Source organism: Castor canadensis, chromosome 3, assembly GCF_047511655.1.
Source record: "Castor canadensis chromosome 3, mCasCan1.hap1v2, whole genome shotgun sequence".
Taxonomy (NCBI): Eukaryota; Metazoa; Chordata; class Mammalia; order Rodentia; family Castoridae; genus Castor; species Castor canadensis.
In genome coordinates this window covers 84,030,709-84,046,690 of record NC_133388.1, presented here as the reverse complement: position 1 = coordinate 84,046,690, position 15,982 = coordinate 84,030,709, and the positions used below count along the sequence as shown (strand labels likewise).

At 38.7% G+C, this 15,982-nt stretch overlaps 1 protein-coding gene and 1 long non-coding RNA gene across 3 annotated transcripts in view; both read right to left on the bottom strand.

Moving 5' to 3' along the window:
* The window catches only part of LOC141421235 (uncharacterized), a 75,502-nt gene extending 67,040 nt beyond the window's left edge, over window positions 1-8,462 (bottom strand). The window contains exons 1-2 of the long non-coding RNA XR_012445863.1: window positions 8,231-8,462; window positions 315-443 (exon numbers count right to left, since the gene is read on the bottom strand). This is a non-coding gene — a long non-coding RNA (uncharacterized lncRNA). The remainder of the gene's footprint in view (window positions 1-314; window positions 444-8,230) is intronic.
* LOC141410465 (inhibitor of Bruton tyrosine kinase-like) overlaps window positions 1-15,982 on the bottom strand; it is a 973,048-nt gene that overhangs the window by 313,529 nt on the left and 643,537 nt on the right. The gene's annotated exons all lie outside the window — the stretch shown is intronic.

Below are 15,982 nucleotides of genomic sequence, written 5' to 3'. Positions count from 1 at the left end.
CCGGCAGGGTAAGCCTGGGAACTAGAATTGAGCTTTTTGGTCCACCACTTTTCTCTTGGAAGTTTGTCAGTTTCAGCTCATGACCAGTTTCTCCAAGGCAGTGGAATGTTTTGTTTTCACCAAACAGCAGGACCACTCCACCCCCACATAGGCTGGGTCAGCTCAGCGTTCCACCCCACCCCTGCCAGGCAAAGGTGAAACATTCCTTCCATTTATTTGATGACCAGTTTTGTTGAGGGGGAGTGATGCAATGTGCCCGCCAACTGCAGTGGACTATGTGGTTCCCTTCAGAGCTGATAAGGTATCACACTTACCTGGCAGGGGTACAGTTTTCTCACTTCTGGGACAGCAAAGGCAGGCAGCACAAGCAGGTTCTGTGTCCACAAATTATGGCAGATCCAGGACATCACAGATGGTTGCAGGTTCTCTGTGCTGTGTTTTCACTTTTCCAAGACAGGAGAGAAGAAGCCACAAAAAATGGGAGTAGAAGAAAAATGATTTCCCAGTGGGTGAATCAGAAACTTCTGCCCATCCCAGTGCCAGGGCTTCCCCAGGTATTATGTGCTATGAAAAGCTAATTTAAGGGCCAGTCTTTGAACATTATATGCACCCTATGTATTGGTGGTATCTTAGTTGGCAAAAAAAAAAAAAAAAAAGCAGGGTTACCCAATCCTTGCTACATGAATCTGAAGTATTTTTCTGAAATCATGGAGCTCAGGGTCAGTATCCACCATCTTGCTTGTCTCTCCCATTGCACATATTTTCAATTTGAATGTCAATATTTATATAACATTTTTTATATATAATCTCCTGGAGCCTTCCCAGGAGGATGGATTTTGTTAACTAACTGGAAGATCTTTTTTTTTCCTGAGAACAATTAAAATTTTCATCTTTCTTGTAATGGCTATTGGGTACTTGAAGACAATATTAAGTAGTGGGTGGTAACATATAAATTTGTAAATGAAACCAAGAAAGACATAAATTGTTCTGAATAAAAAGAGTGATGGAGATGGAGCAAGGGAAGATTCAGGAAGAATAAATCAGAACTGCCAAGGTTGGAGGAAAAAGTAAGAGATAATGAGAAAGCAAGAAAGAGAAGCAGAGAGAAAGAAACCCAAAGCAATAGGGTCCAGAAGAGGTGATGGGAAGTAGTGAGATATCCAGTGAAAATTTCTGGGAATGCCACCTCAAGATGTGAATGATGACCTTATTTTCTTATAGAGCTTTAATTACATTCTACATTGGCCAATAATGCACTTAGGCTGTAGCAGAAAAGGACAGGGGGGCCAGAAAAAAAACAAACAGACTGTGTTCTGACAATGAGACAGGGGAAAGGGATGGCAAAGCAGATAGATAAAACTTAAAATAATTGAAATATGAAGGTCACATAGCACTGGGAAAATGCAATAGCTAGTAAAGTCACATGCAGACATATTGAGCTTTGCTTTCTGTTTCTGTAACCTGCTTGCAAGGGTAAATAAGGTGAGATCCCTTCTGTTCTCAGGGCTCAGCCTTTGGAAATGAGTCCGCTGAGTCTGTACCAGCACAATAAATGTTGCTTCCTGCTAATCTGCCTCAGTGTCCTGTATCTCAGCTCATAATTTCCCGGAACATTTCTTGGGGGCTCATTTGCTGGGATTGTGGAGATGGTGAGTTATCACCTCCCTTGTCACCATGGTGCATGCCCCAAACCACTGGGAGGAAATCCCACCACATGCCAATGGACAGCTTGATCCGGTGGGGGGATTCATTCCCCAGGCAAGTCGGGGCGAGGGCCTCGGCTGCACAATGGAACCCAGTGAGGCACAGGAATCAACTTGGGAACAGTGCTCATCAGACTGGTGAGAACCCAGATTCAAATTCAGGCCTGCCTGAGGAGGCAGAAGGGGAGGTGATCAGCTAATAGTAACCACCTTTTGGGGTGAAGCCATGACTCTTAGTTTGGGGAGAGGGGCAGAAATACTGTGCTTTACAGAAGAGTAGAAGACACCTCCAAGAGTTAACAGGGGTTTGAGCTTTTCCCAGGAAATAGTCACAACTGACATTAAGGAATAGATAACAAAAAATTCAGCTCCAAAAGGGGAGACTCCCACGAGAACAGATGCATCATCCACCATTCCACCGGCTAGCCCTCTGGGTATAATTTTAACATTTTTTTCTTGTTTTGAGAGTGCACTCTAATTGTGTGTGTGTATGTGTGTGTGTGTGTGTGTAAATTTGTTTAAAGCACGGTGCAAAATTTAATTTGCTCCTGGAATCCCAGCTCATCTTATGTGAGCTTAAGTTGACATTTTTTCCTGGCAAACTTAATTTATAATACGTCTCTGTGTGTGTGCATATATGTAAGCACCTTCAAAATGGTTCTTAAACTGCTGTTATAAGGTTAATATGCTATTCAAGGTAGCAAAAAAAACAGTGTTTATTTTAAAGATCTCTGTTACAAACTGCTTAAGCTTTTCACATTTAAATATGTAAACATCTTCAGGATGGATCTTATTATAAAGTAAATGTAAAAAAAATTATTACTCTATTCTACTGCTACTTTTAAGAAAACAGGTTTTCAAACTTGTTTCAATCAGGTCTCACTAAGATGCAGGAATTCAGGGGTTAACACTCCAGCTTAGACCAGAAGAGAAAAAAAAAAAAAGGCAGGCTACAGTCTGCAACAGAAATCTGAAAATTTGGGTAGTTAAAAAATGACTTTAGCCTGTTATATTCTGTCATAAATAAAATCTGGGATTTCATTCTCTGTTATAACACATAGGTCTATTAACAAATGGGCTTTCTATAAATTGTTTTCATACAAAAAATAATTTTAAGGTTGCTTTCTTTCTGCTTTTTTCCATACAGATATAAGGTTCTAAGTTAAAAGGTTTTATAAGTTAATTTCAACAAGTAACATATTATATAATATAGGTATGATATTAAAGATATGGTTTTTTAAATAAATGGATAAAAAATACTTTTAAATTAAAAAAAAGATAAAGGCAAGCTCCCCCAGGGGATACAAAACAAGTTGTCATAAAGGTGAAGAATAAGTTGTCATAAAAGGATAGCGCTTATAAATGCTTATGTGATTAAGTTGACTAAAATCCTGTTACATTAAAGGTTTTTGTAAGGTCAAAATTTAATGTGCTGATGTTAAACTAAAACTTAATTCTCTAAGCTCATGACAACAAGACTATCTTAAAATGTTGTTCTTAATAACATTTACAAAAACGGTCTTAAAAATGGTTTTTGTTTTGTCAAGTTAGCTGTCAGGAATATTTGGCACTACAAGTTAATTGACAAATTTGTCAAGACTAGAGTTTATTAAAACACAGAGAAGCAAGAGGCAGCTGAGCATAGGGAGCACTGCTACACTGATAGGAGGGTTAAGACAGATTTACTTATGTAAAGCAAAATTTTTAAAAAGCCAAAGTGCACCCTCCAGATAGGATAAGAAATAAAAACTCAAAAAGGAGCACTACACTGATAGTTAAGACCTCCAGGTTTTATTGGAGTCAACAGAGTGGAGATGTTAGTCCTATTTCCACATATCAGGCAGAGGGAATTTTTGGCCTGGAATGGCCAGATTGGGCCTGTTATTTTAGGGAGACTCCATTGACTACAGGTTGGTGGGATCCTGCTGTATGTCATGAGCCATCTGTTAATGTCAACAATCTGGGATATGATCCCTTATCAACATCTGAGCCATGATTCTTGGCCACTATGTTTCCTAACTCCATACTTAGTCCCCATAAATATTTACCTGTGTTCTCTGGTGATTTTTGTCAGAGTTTTGACTACTAAGGTAACTGAGTCATATTCATTTAAGAGTTGGTTTACGGAACAGTAAGGACAGCCATGTTAGGATAGACCCCCTCCTCCTTACAGATGGCTTACTAGAAACTCCCCACTCAACCCCAAAGACTGACAACGAGACAATTGTTAACCTTTATCTCCCTGATGGATGCCAAGGACAGTTGGGCAGACAGTGACCTAACTAAAACTTATCTTTCTTGGTTGCCCAGCAACAATATCCCTTAGTGACCTTCCTGGTACTTTTCCACTAGCCCCCTATATCTAGCCCAAGTCTGTGTTTGGCAATGGGCTCTGGCTCTCTTTCTGGGGTCTCCCTCCACAGGACCCCTGCCTAAACAATAAGTCCTGTGCTGGTGTTTGAGCCATCTCTCTGCCTCTTCCATGACTCTTATTTTCTAACAGTTTATATAAAATTTTCTAGATAACCTCATGGTTAAACAACTGTTGTCTTGGGTGATTCTAATGCAGTCAGTATCCTATATGTGTCTGTGACTGGACTATTTGGATTTGCTAAAACTGTTCTTCCCCCCCACAACTGATAAAAATCTAAGGTTATACTTCAAGAATGACTAAACTAATGTGTATATATAACCTCTCTAGAGCTATGATGCTATTGCTGGTTCCTTATACTAAGTATATTTATGTTTTTCAAGTGTATCAAGCCTTCTAAAATACAAAATTTAGATAAACATGGTAAAAAAAGTTAATGATACTGATAAACTGTTCTGTTAGTTGCTAAACTGTCTATCAAAATTTTAACCAAGGCTCTTTTAAGATTTTTGTCATTATAGTTCTGATCCTTTTGGGGCATTTACAATCAAGTCCATAAAAAAATGACTCTAATAAGTGTTTATATGTCAACTAGGTTAACTTTTTAGATATCTGATTTTGTTGGATTTTGTTCTATACTGTCCTTGTCTAGAAGCCAATTGTCCAAGGGCAACTCCTTCTGTGACTCTTTGTTTCTCAAATTTAGCCAAAATGGTTTAGTTGGCGCTGACTCCCACCTGATCTGCTCATCATTACCTCCACCCACCAAGGTGGGACCAAAACCAAATAAACAAACAAAATCCAGGAAAAAACAAATCCTCAAGAAAAAAAATGAGCAATCAAGAAAGATCTTCAGTCTATGGCCGTACCACCCTAAATGCTCCCGATCTCATCTGGTCTTAGAAGCTAAGTCAGGGTCAGGCCTGATTACTACTTAAATGGGACTCAAATCTACAAAAGAGGCTGCTCAGAGACAAACAGTTTGGAGAAAAGGGGAGGATTCCATCAAAGTTCAAATGGAGTTACTCATGCCAGATCTCTCAAAAATAGCCAAGGCCAAGAGGATTGAGGAAGTGTTTCTTATACACGTGTGGCCATCTGGCATTAAAGCCCTTCCAGATACAAACTCATATTTTTAGACAGGATTTTCTGCTTAGAGACAAAATGACTATTTTTGCTGTCTCTAAACATGTCCTTTAATACTTAATGATAGTGGTTTTAACTTTTTTTAAAACAACGTATTTTCTTGGACATATATACTGATACTATATTGTTGCCATGGTAATTCTACTCAGTTAAAAAAAAAAAGACATTGTCTGGATAAAAGAATAAAATGTCCAGTCATGAAAATCCCGTTAGAGGGGCCCTATTGTTGTTGTCTTGTCTATCCCCACTACAGGTAGAGTAGCAGAGATTGCTCCTTGGATCCATCACAGTTGAGTCAAGCCAGCTTCTCTTGAGTGGGAATGCATCCCTGATCCAGCTTCACCATGTAAAATCACCCTCTGGAACATTAGCACCTTCCTTCAGCAGGACTCTGCTTCCCAAGAAACAACAGGGGACCAAGAATGGTAGGACAACAGCCCTGCTGTAGTCACCCCAGGAAGCTGACTAATCTACACATGGCTGAAGCTTGAAGAGTCAACTCTCCAATGAGACAAATGAACTGTTTTCCACACCAGTTATTTCACTGTAATGTATTGTCACTCCTTGTCTGTATCTGTTGCTATAGTTCTCACCCTAGTCTTCACCATAGGTTTGGCAGAAACTGCCTCCACTGACTGGATTTATTAGCTCTCTTCTATCTCTTTTGGGCAGGATGCATAATTACTAATTATTTTTACTAATATGGCCTCTTTTCATGGTCCCAGAGCCCTCATCTTGTGACTTATGTATGCATACTACTAGGCAGGAAGTGTTGTCACTAGGACTTTTGCTTTTCCATACTTACTATTCCTGTGCAGTCTCTGTCATTGGCTCATGCACTCACAATCACACCGCCTATCTAGTGTGCTCCCATGGTAATCAGCATATCTGCTTCAACCCCACTTACTTACCCCAGGAGTAATGGTTAGAGATCCGGAGTGTTTAGCCCTGATAAACCAGTGTCAATGCTCTGTGATGCATGCGCAGCTATAGACCAAGGTGGACACGGAGGCACAGGCTACAGCTGTGGTGGTTTAACTTAGGAAAGAGCCTATACATCCAATTAAAAGTATATGTGTCAGGATATACATATCACACTCTTGGCTGGGTGGTGATGTAGGTTCTGATTATTGCCTTTATTGAAGTTGTGTTCCATAGCCCACATGACAGAGGGCTAAGCACGCAGTTCTCGTTCACAAGGAAAAAGCTGCCCCTGACTGCACCCATGGCATCTATAACCCTGTAAATTTCACTAAGCACACAGGGACATATAACTGACATAAGGATAGATGGAAAGGGCCTTGACCCTGAGAGTCTGATGCACCTCAGATTAGTAACTGTTACCCATGAGAGTTCCTCACACAAGTTTTTCACTCCTTTTATGAGGAGGTGAGGAGTGAATTTTCCATCTCTGCCAAAGCTAAAATCTTGTTCCTCTCACTGGGTGAGTCTATAGCCCAGACACTGAATGTCACTTCATGCTATGTTTGTTTGGGACCAACATGGGAGATCACTGGCCTTGGGAAGCAAGGGAGCTAGCTGAACCCTCAAGAACCTTTGATGAGACTGCTTTTCCAAAACACAAAAAAGGCATCTGATTCTTAAAAACTTCCATTATTGGAAATTATAGTATCTCCTGCCCAGAAGGCTAATTCTCCACCTCAGTGGGGGATTTAACTTGTTTAGGACAGAAGTTTTACAATGACACTGCTCAAGAGACCAAATGATGGGGAGTTCCTAGCCATACAAAACCCCAGCCCCACCCACTGGCCCCTTGTCTAATTTCAGAAAAGCTTGGGAAAATCTTACAACAAACATAGATTGATAGGCACCTAGGGGCTATATTGGATCTATGGGAAGCAAGCGTATACAGTGCTATCTAGTAGCTGGTTTAGATCTTACCTGCTAGGCTTAATACGGCAATCTTTCTTCTTGCTTCCCCTCAGACAAGGTAAAAAGAAATCAGGAGTCCCATATATAAAGAAAGATTAAATGGACAAAAACAAGTCCTGGGGCTATCGCACCCCTATACATGTTCAACCACATCATCAGGCTGCAGGCTGTTGGTAAAATTATAACTAATAAAACCACAAGAGCTCTCAAATTGCTGACAAAACAACTACACATATAATGATGCTGTAAAAATACAAACCTCTAAGTCAAGATGATGCTCTTAGACCCTGGGTGGGTCTGAGCATCAAAGGGGGAATAATGTAGCAAGAAAGAGGGGGAGAGGGCAGAAAAGAAACAGACAGATTGTGTTCTGACAATGAGACAGGGGGAAGGGATGGCAAAGCAGAGAGATAAAACTTAAAGAATTGAAACATGAAGGTAACATAGCACTGGGAAAATGAAATAGCCAATGGAGTCACATGCAGCCGTATGTGGGTTGAGCTTTGCTTTTTGCTTCTGTAACCCGCTTGCAAGGGAAGGTGAGACCTCTTTGTTCTCGGGGCTCGAGTCCCCTGGATCTGTGCCGGCACAATAAAAGTTGCTTCCTGCTAATCTGCTTCAGTGTCCCTTATCTCAGCTCATAATTTCCTACAACAAGGCAGGTACATTTTGTTTTGTTTTGTTTTAAGGGAAGTTGAGGTAGAAAAGGAAGGATCAAATGATACAGAAGAGGACTGCAATTTGCATCAAAAGTTGCTTCTTCCCACCTCCACTAAATAGATGGGGAACAAATATTTCATCATAAGTTTGAAGGGTAATACACTCCTGGTCCGTTCATCTGTTTCTTTAGGGAATAAGAGAAGCCAGATCAAGAAAACAGAAAGCTGCTCAAGGTCAAGAAAGGGTTGGGCTAAGAGTCATCTGTTAGGATGAATCAGAGTTTGCTAACATATCCCTACAGAATGGGATAAAAAGAAATTTTCATGAAAGTCATATGTAGGAAGAGGAAAGTACCAATGTCAGTGATACTTGCAAATTCTGGATAGTTTTTTAATCTCATAGCCCCTCCACCCCAACATCAATTAGTGTTTTCAACTAGGTCTTCATCACTTCCCACCTGTGTTATTATATAATTTCCTTCTGGTCTCCCTGTCCAGCCTGGCACCACTCCACCACTCTGCCAGAGGGAACTTTCTGAAACAAATCCAATCATGCAAATATCTCAGCATCAATAATTTACATGGATTTCATATATGAGAAAAATCATCCACCTCTGTTTTAATTTTCTTCTGGACAAAGGGTATCATGCTGAATTTATCTATAGCAAAGACTTTCTGTGATGATTAATTCAACCCTGCTTTCTCTAATCTAAGATTTTAAGGATTGTAAATGTCAGAGAAACAAGTCTATAATATAAAGCTAAACTTTAAAGTTCTAACTAGAAGAATACTAAATTATATTTTATAGTGTAATGTCATTAGTATAAAATGCATAGTAAAATCCTAGGAGGAAATAATCTAAAATTTTAATGGTGTTTGTCTCTTAATGACATGATTATGGACAACCATTTTCTTCTTCATAATACATTTCTTACCTCTTCTACCATGGGTGTATAATTCTTCTGTAATAGAGGGAAAATACTCAACTTTTTAAAACCTGAACTGTTTGGAAGAGGCACTAATTCTCTTTCCACAAAAGAGAGTTCCTGGTATTTAAAACTGCTATATTAATTCGGAGGAGAGCTCTGGGGTTACTTCTAGAACTTTTGGAAGGACTGGATCCTCACTCTGTATTTTCTCACGGCTAATGTCCAGGAGACATTGCCAGGGACAATTCCTGGCTAAGGAGGATAAAAACAATACAGAAACTGACAGTCAATTAAAAGAGGCTGCTCTGCAACTAATGAGTCAAGACTGGTGCGTGACAATTGTAGCTCTGGCGGGCCTTAACCAAATTCCAAATGCTCAATTAGGCACTAAATGAAGTAGACTTTATATCTGGACTTTGAGAAAATTGCTAAGTGAAAATCATCCAATAATATTCTCAACAAATTTTATGCATAACTTATGCAGGGGCTGGAGGAATAACCCAAATGGAAATCATTAGTAATGATCCTTTTTGTGGCACGTTGATTTCATTAAAGGACTATTTTTTACTTATCCATACTTTCAAATTTTTGGCTTATCTCTTCCCAAGTTTAAGTTCCTTTTAAACATTTCTTCCATGCAGGGGAGTAGATTCATGCTAATTTTCATGCTAATTACAGGGTACAAATAGATTCCCATGGCTCAGTTCTTCTCACACCACACAGAACGAACTGTTGAACAACTTTAATATAATAGACATAAAGGTATCATTGGAAAAACTTGGTAACTTTAAACAAATGGTTCCCAACTAAGGGTAATTTTGTCCCCATAAGGACATTTGGCAATAGCTGGAGACAACTTTTGTATATGCATATACACTCTGCAAAGAATTATCCAGCTCAAGTGTCAATACTGAAAAGACAATAAAAAAGAATAAAACAATAAAAAAGAATGCAGTTCTAATTCAAGTTCATGATGACCAGTTTTCAGGAATTTCAGACCAATTTCTTTCTTTCTTTGTCAGACCCAAAGTCGTCCATATTTCTCCTAAATGCCTGCCCAGTAAAACTCAGGATTCTCTTAAATGTCTAGTCATTTCCAAACTTTTTTCTCAGGATCCGAGCAGCAAGCCTTTCCTAATCAGTACAAAGCAGAAAAGTTTCCTTCTAAATTTTATACACACATAGTGATCACATTAATGGTCTTTATCACACTAATTATCATTCTATATTTGGCATAAACTGTTCCACAACCTAAGAGCAGACAACATGCATTAGGTATAAATGAGGTTCTAGGATGGTGTGGCACCCTATGATGGAAGAAAAGAGGTAGATAAAAGAAAATATAATTAAAACAAAATCTAGTATCAACTACCACCTAAAATCTAGTATCAACTACCACTTAAATTCGGGCCAAACAAAATACATGAACTTGAACAAGCAAACCTGGGTTCAAACTCCAACTCTAAGCTTGGTAGCTACGTAACACACAAGTAACAACCTTTTGTGAGTCTCAGTTTCTCATATCGAAAGTGGAAATAATAGTTATATCTACATTCCCGGGCTCTTTGTTGTTGTTTTGTGTTTGGAGAAGATTTCAGGGTATTTTTTTTTGTTTGTTTGATTGGTTGGTTGGTTTTGGTTTTTTGATGATCCTTGTTGTGTAACTGGAGAATTTAATTTGATAATTCATACAATGTTTTAATGTTTACAATTTGGATGTTTTGATATATTGCTACCATTTCTGGGGCTTTGGGGAAAGGGGATTGATTTGGTTTGGTTTTTGTTTTGTCTTGCTTTTTATTTGGTTTGGTTTGAGTTTTTGGGATAGGGTCTTGCCATATAGCCTGGGCTGGCCTCAGACTTGTAGCTTCTAGGACTCTTTCAGCAAATGGTCAATAGATAATTGTTTTCTTCTCCCTTACATATCAGTGTTGTAACAGTGACCAAATAATTCATTTTCGAACACTGTTTGTTCTCCAGCGGGAAGCTATAAAGAATCTCAAAGTCTTGGTTTTCACATTGTAGGGTATACAAAATAAATACATCAGCATCTTGTATGCTACCTGGCACTCTGAAAGTACAGGACGCTAAGATGGCAGCTGTGTTATTCTCCAGGAGGACCTAGCGAGTACGCATCATCCTGAAGGTGATGCCTCAGCCTGATGTGTGTTCTGATCAGAGGTCTCCTGCATCTATGTGATCCTGAACCAAGTGGTTCACTCCCCTGGGTGTCTCTCCTTTGGAACACCTGAACACACCACTCACTCACTCTCACAGAGTCCTCGGGCCCTGGTGAGAGGAAAGCTTAACATCCAGCAAGCATATTTCCATTTTCCTTCTATTCTGGGACATACAAGAATAAAAAACTTGAGTTTCAATTAGGATGACATTTAAAACTTTTTTGACAGTTTTGGGGTTTGAACTCAGGGCCTCATGCTTGCAAGCATTCTACCACTTGAGCCATACCCCTATCCCTTTTGGCTTGGTAGTTTGTTTTCAGATAGGGTCTCACTAACTTGTTGCCTGAGCTGGCATCACATCATGGTTCTCCAATCTCTACCTCCCACATAGCTGGGATTATAGGTGCGTACCACCATGCCTGACCTTACTTTATTTTTAACATATACACAAAGCAAAAAAAGGTACATATTAATGCAGTAACATTTGATGTTCCAAAATCTATACACATGGTGTAATATTTGAATCAGGTTAAACATATCTGTATCAAACATCTATCATTTCTTCATTGCTGAAAACATTTGAACTTTCTTTTAGCTTTTTTTGAGATATACGGTACATAACTGTTATCTGCAGCCACTCTACTATGCAATAGGACCCTAGACCTTCTTACTCCTAACTTTTCAAGTAATCTTTATACAGTTTCCATGAGTGTACCAATTTGCAGTCCCCACAGTGTGGGAGTGTGCCGTTTCCTCCACATCCTGGCAGCGCTTGTCATCTTTTGTCTTTTTATGGTAGCCATTCTCATAAGGGGTAAGATGACATTGCATTGTGGTTTTGAAATGTCAGGTTTTATAGTCATTATTGTAGGTAGACGTTGGTAGAAGCTAAATAAATTAGTAATGATATAGGAACAGGAATCTCACGTTTGGTGCTTTGGAAGTGAAAACAGAGGGGTCCTTAGGCCCTTCCTTGATTATTTGAAATGCTCCTTAAAATGTTGCCTGCCTCTCAGCTTCAGAATTCACTTTTTTTCCTATATTTTAGCAATTTTTGTAGCATATATTTCACTATATTCTGCTCTCATCTTTTTACAGCCTTTGGCCCTGAGCAATCAAAGTCGGCTTTCAGAGCCACAGTCCGCACTGCATTGTATCATCAACCGCACGATGAACTCCATTTCTCCTCTAGGTTTGTACTGCTTCTACCCTTCACTGAAGCACTGAACTGCTTTAGCAAATTCTTATAAGTACAGGCACTCTTAAGTCCCAGAAAAATTTCCATCATTATTCCCATCTTTCTGTTACTATGGGTTTTTGCTGCCCTAGCTAAGACATACAGTATTAGAAGGAAATCTAAGATTAATCTTATGTGTCTTTCATGAACTAATGCCCAGATAGTTCTCAATACTGGTGCTCCATTCTCCTCTCCCAAGACACTAGTAACAACTCATCTTTCTTTTACTACTGCATTCTTCTTTGTATACAGCTTAATTAGTATTCACCCTCTGGCATTATACCTACTTACCTAACTTCCCAAACAATACTAAGAAGGTGCTAAACAGTACTGGCTCATTTATTTCTGTAAACTGACAGCACAGGGTGTGGTATACTAAAGTTAATCAATAAATGTTTATTGAATGAATTGCACCTAAAAGACAAGGCAATTATACATACAGCATATAGTACAGGGAAACTCTATAAAAAGTCTAAAATCCATGAAAAGTCAGTGGATATAATGGTACCAGCTTGTGCATCAGATGGACTACCACCTGGACTGATTGCAGACTGAGAAAGTTCAACTGGTCTTTGTCTAATGTGAGGTGATGTTGCTAACCAATGACACCACCTTAGGGCTTAATCCTTTGGCTTCATTCCTATGAAACCATGGGCCCTAAATCATCCCTCAGAGGGATAGCTTCTTTAAGGTGCTTGGACAATTACACATTTGAGACTCACTCTTAGAAAGTTTCCTCACCATGAGACTCATGCCAGTAAGCAAAGGCAATACCTGAAATTGTTGCAAGTAAGCTGAACATCGGTAGAAACAGGACAGCCCTTGTTTTCTCTTATGTGTAAGATCTAGACCCATAAAATAATAAATAACACGAATGTAAAGGGGGACAGGTAGAGGAAGTCAGTAGGAAGAGAGGAGGATAGGCAAGAGTAATACAGGATGATATGGTCAAAGTACTTAATATGTATTTATGAAAATAGAATAGAAAAATGAAACCAATTGAATGATAAAAAGGAGAGGGGGAAATGAGAAAGAGTAAAATAAAAAAGGAATAAGAGAAATGTTTTTTGGTGTTACTGTAAAACAATCTTGTGCACAATGTTGTAGAGAGAGTTGAGAAAGAGTATGTCTGACAAAAGCAGCGCCCTCATCACTTTCAATAGTAGGGATATTCTGAATAATCAGTATCCATGAGCAAAGCAATGGCAGTTGATGCTTAATCAGTTTTAGAGATTTGAAGTACTGTCTATGATATCTCAAACCTGAACCACTAATCTGAACCTGTAATTTTCTTTAGAAACAAAGTTTAGAGCTAAAATTATATCTTAAAAGCTTATCTGGTTCAAATCTCTACTTTTACAGATGAAGAAACAAAGCCTAACCAGTTAATTTGTTCAAACTCACCACTGGTTTAATTTCAGATTTCTGTTTAACTATTTTTACTTTAAGTTGTTCCAGAAAAGATTTATGGCAGATACAAATATATGGTCAGTCAAGAGGAAATGTATAACCAAATAAGTTGAAAGAAGCAGGCAGGTAAGAACATGATCAGTGTACCTCAAAGTCTTATAGATTGGATAGGTATGGGAGATAAAATAGCTTTCCAGCATTTCAATAGCCAATCATATAAAGAAAAAACCTCATCCTTGTTCATGGTTTCATAGCTATAAATTAAGAACATAGCAGTTGCTCAGATAACTATATGAGGATCACAGAATAATTTCTCCCTGTGACCTCATAGAGAAATCCATGGGCTTCACAAAACATACTACAGTAAGAGTCAGCTGGTCCTTTCTGCCCATGTAAAATGATGGCAGGTCAATAAAATTTAGACCACTTGGTAGACCTAAGATGTTTGAGGCACATAACTCAATACAGGACTAGAACTAGAAAATAGAAATAGGTGGACTACATACTCCTGAGTTCAATATTGAACTCCTGTTCAATGAATAACATTTTTCATAAACATCATTGTTATAGATGTTGAATGACCTATTTGTCAATATTTAACCTGTTTCATCATCACTGTTTTCTCCCAACATTAGACTTCCACTCATCTATCCACTGTTCAAGTAAAGGAGCCGAGAGTATTCCTTGATGTCCCTCACTCTCTTCCCACCCAATCAATCATCATGCTTACTAATTTTGCCTCTTTTTTTTGTGATACTAGGGCTTGAACTCAGGGCCTTCACCTTGAGCCACTCCGCCAGCCATTTTTGTGAGAGGTATTTTCAGATAGAGTCTTGCAAACTATTTGCCCAGCTGGCTTGAACCACGATCCTCCTGATCTCTGCCTCCTGAATAGTGAGACTACAGGTGTGACCCACTAGCAACGGATAATTTTGCCTCTTAAATATGTCAGAACCAACCATCTCCCTCCCTCCCTCTATGCTGAATTTTTACACCAGCCAGCCATCATTTCTCCTGACACAATTCCTTGAAGCCAGTTTTGATCTCCTCAAGTCATGGTCTACACAGAAACTCTGTGACCTTTCCAAAGACAACTTTGATGATAGCTCTCCTATGCTTAAATTCTTTCAGTATTTCTCTAGTGCTCTCAGAATAAAATTCCAAGTCCTTAACCAGCAAGCCATGTATTACCTTGTTCAGTCCCTGTGTGTCCCCAGCCTTCTGAGGGCCACTCTCGACTCCAGGCATACAAGTCTTTGGGAATGTCTTTTAGGTACTCTACTTATGTCCATTAGAACCTTGGTGTCACCAACTATTCACTTCTTTAGAACGTTATTGGCATTTGTCTCAATTAATTGGATATTTGTATGGTTATGCTATTATAATCTCTCTTCCCCCATGGACTGTAAGCTTCACAAGGTCCTTTTCTTGTGTATCTTTCTGCTCACTACTCTGTTTCTAACCTAACAGTACCTGGGACACAGTAAGTATTTAAATACTTGAACAAAGAAATAATGGGACAATTAAAAATGGATTAAAAAGTGAATATAGTTGATCTATTACCTTTTTCCTAGATAGATACATAGACAATTTTATGTGCTATGTACCAAGAGCATGGATATACTCTGAGATCAAACAAAAATGTGTCTGTTGTATAACTAGAACTGTATTAAGGTTGGGCCCAAAGATGAAGCACATAATACATTTTCAACACCAAACTCTTAAAGTTACAGCCATATGTTCACCTCACTCTCCTTCCATCTTCTCAATGTTTGCAACAGTTCCACCTACGTCCTTCAATTCTATGCATCACCCTCATATAAACATTTCATAGATAGATGATGGATGAAGAGAGAGAGAGAGAGAAAGAGACAGAGAGACAGAGAGAGAGACAGAGACAGAATATCCAAAATCTCCACTTGGAAAAGGTCAAGTATATAAGATGGGTAAAAACAATTTGTAAAATTTTACTTTAGCAGAAAATACATTTATAGAGTACTTCTCTGTTTAAATCTATAAATGAAAAATTAAATGTTATTCTCCAGCAAATAAAAAAGGCCAATATTCAATAGTCTTTATCGCTAAAGTAAGGTCTGCATTTTCTGCTTCCTTTATTTCACAAATAAATTCAAACCCTGCAGTTTCCCACTATGACAAGTACTGCTTGTTCAACGCCAAGAGTGAAAGATCTAATTACTGATGTAAACTCACCTGTGAACACAGCCTGGCAAGAGCAGCTAGCAGGACTCATTTAAAGACTCCTAATGGTTCTGATTCAAAGAACTCCCTGAAGACTGAACTGATTACATCAGGATTTCTGGCTGCAATGGTCAAAGTAATACCCACAGGATATGACAGAAATTATGATGGATATCGAAAGCTCTGTAAATCAAAGAGTAAAATCACTTTCTACCTGAGAGTTCTGCTCCATACAAACTCAGAATATATCAGAGA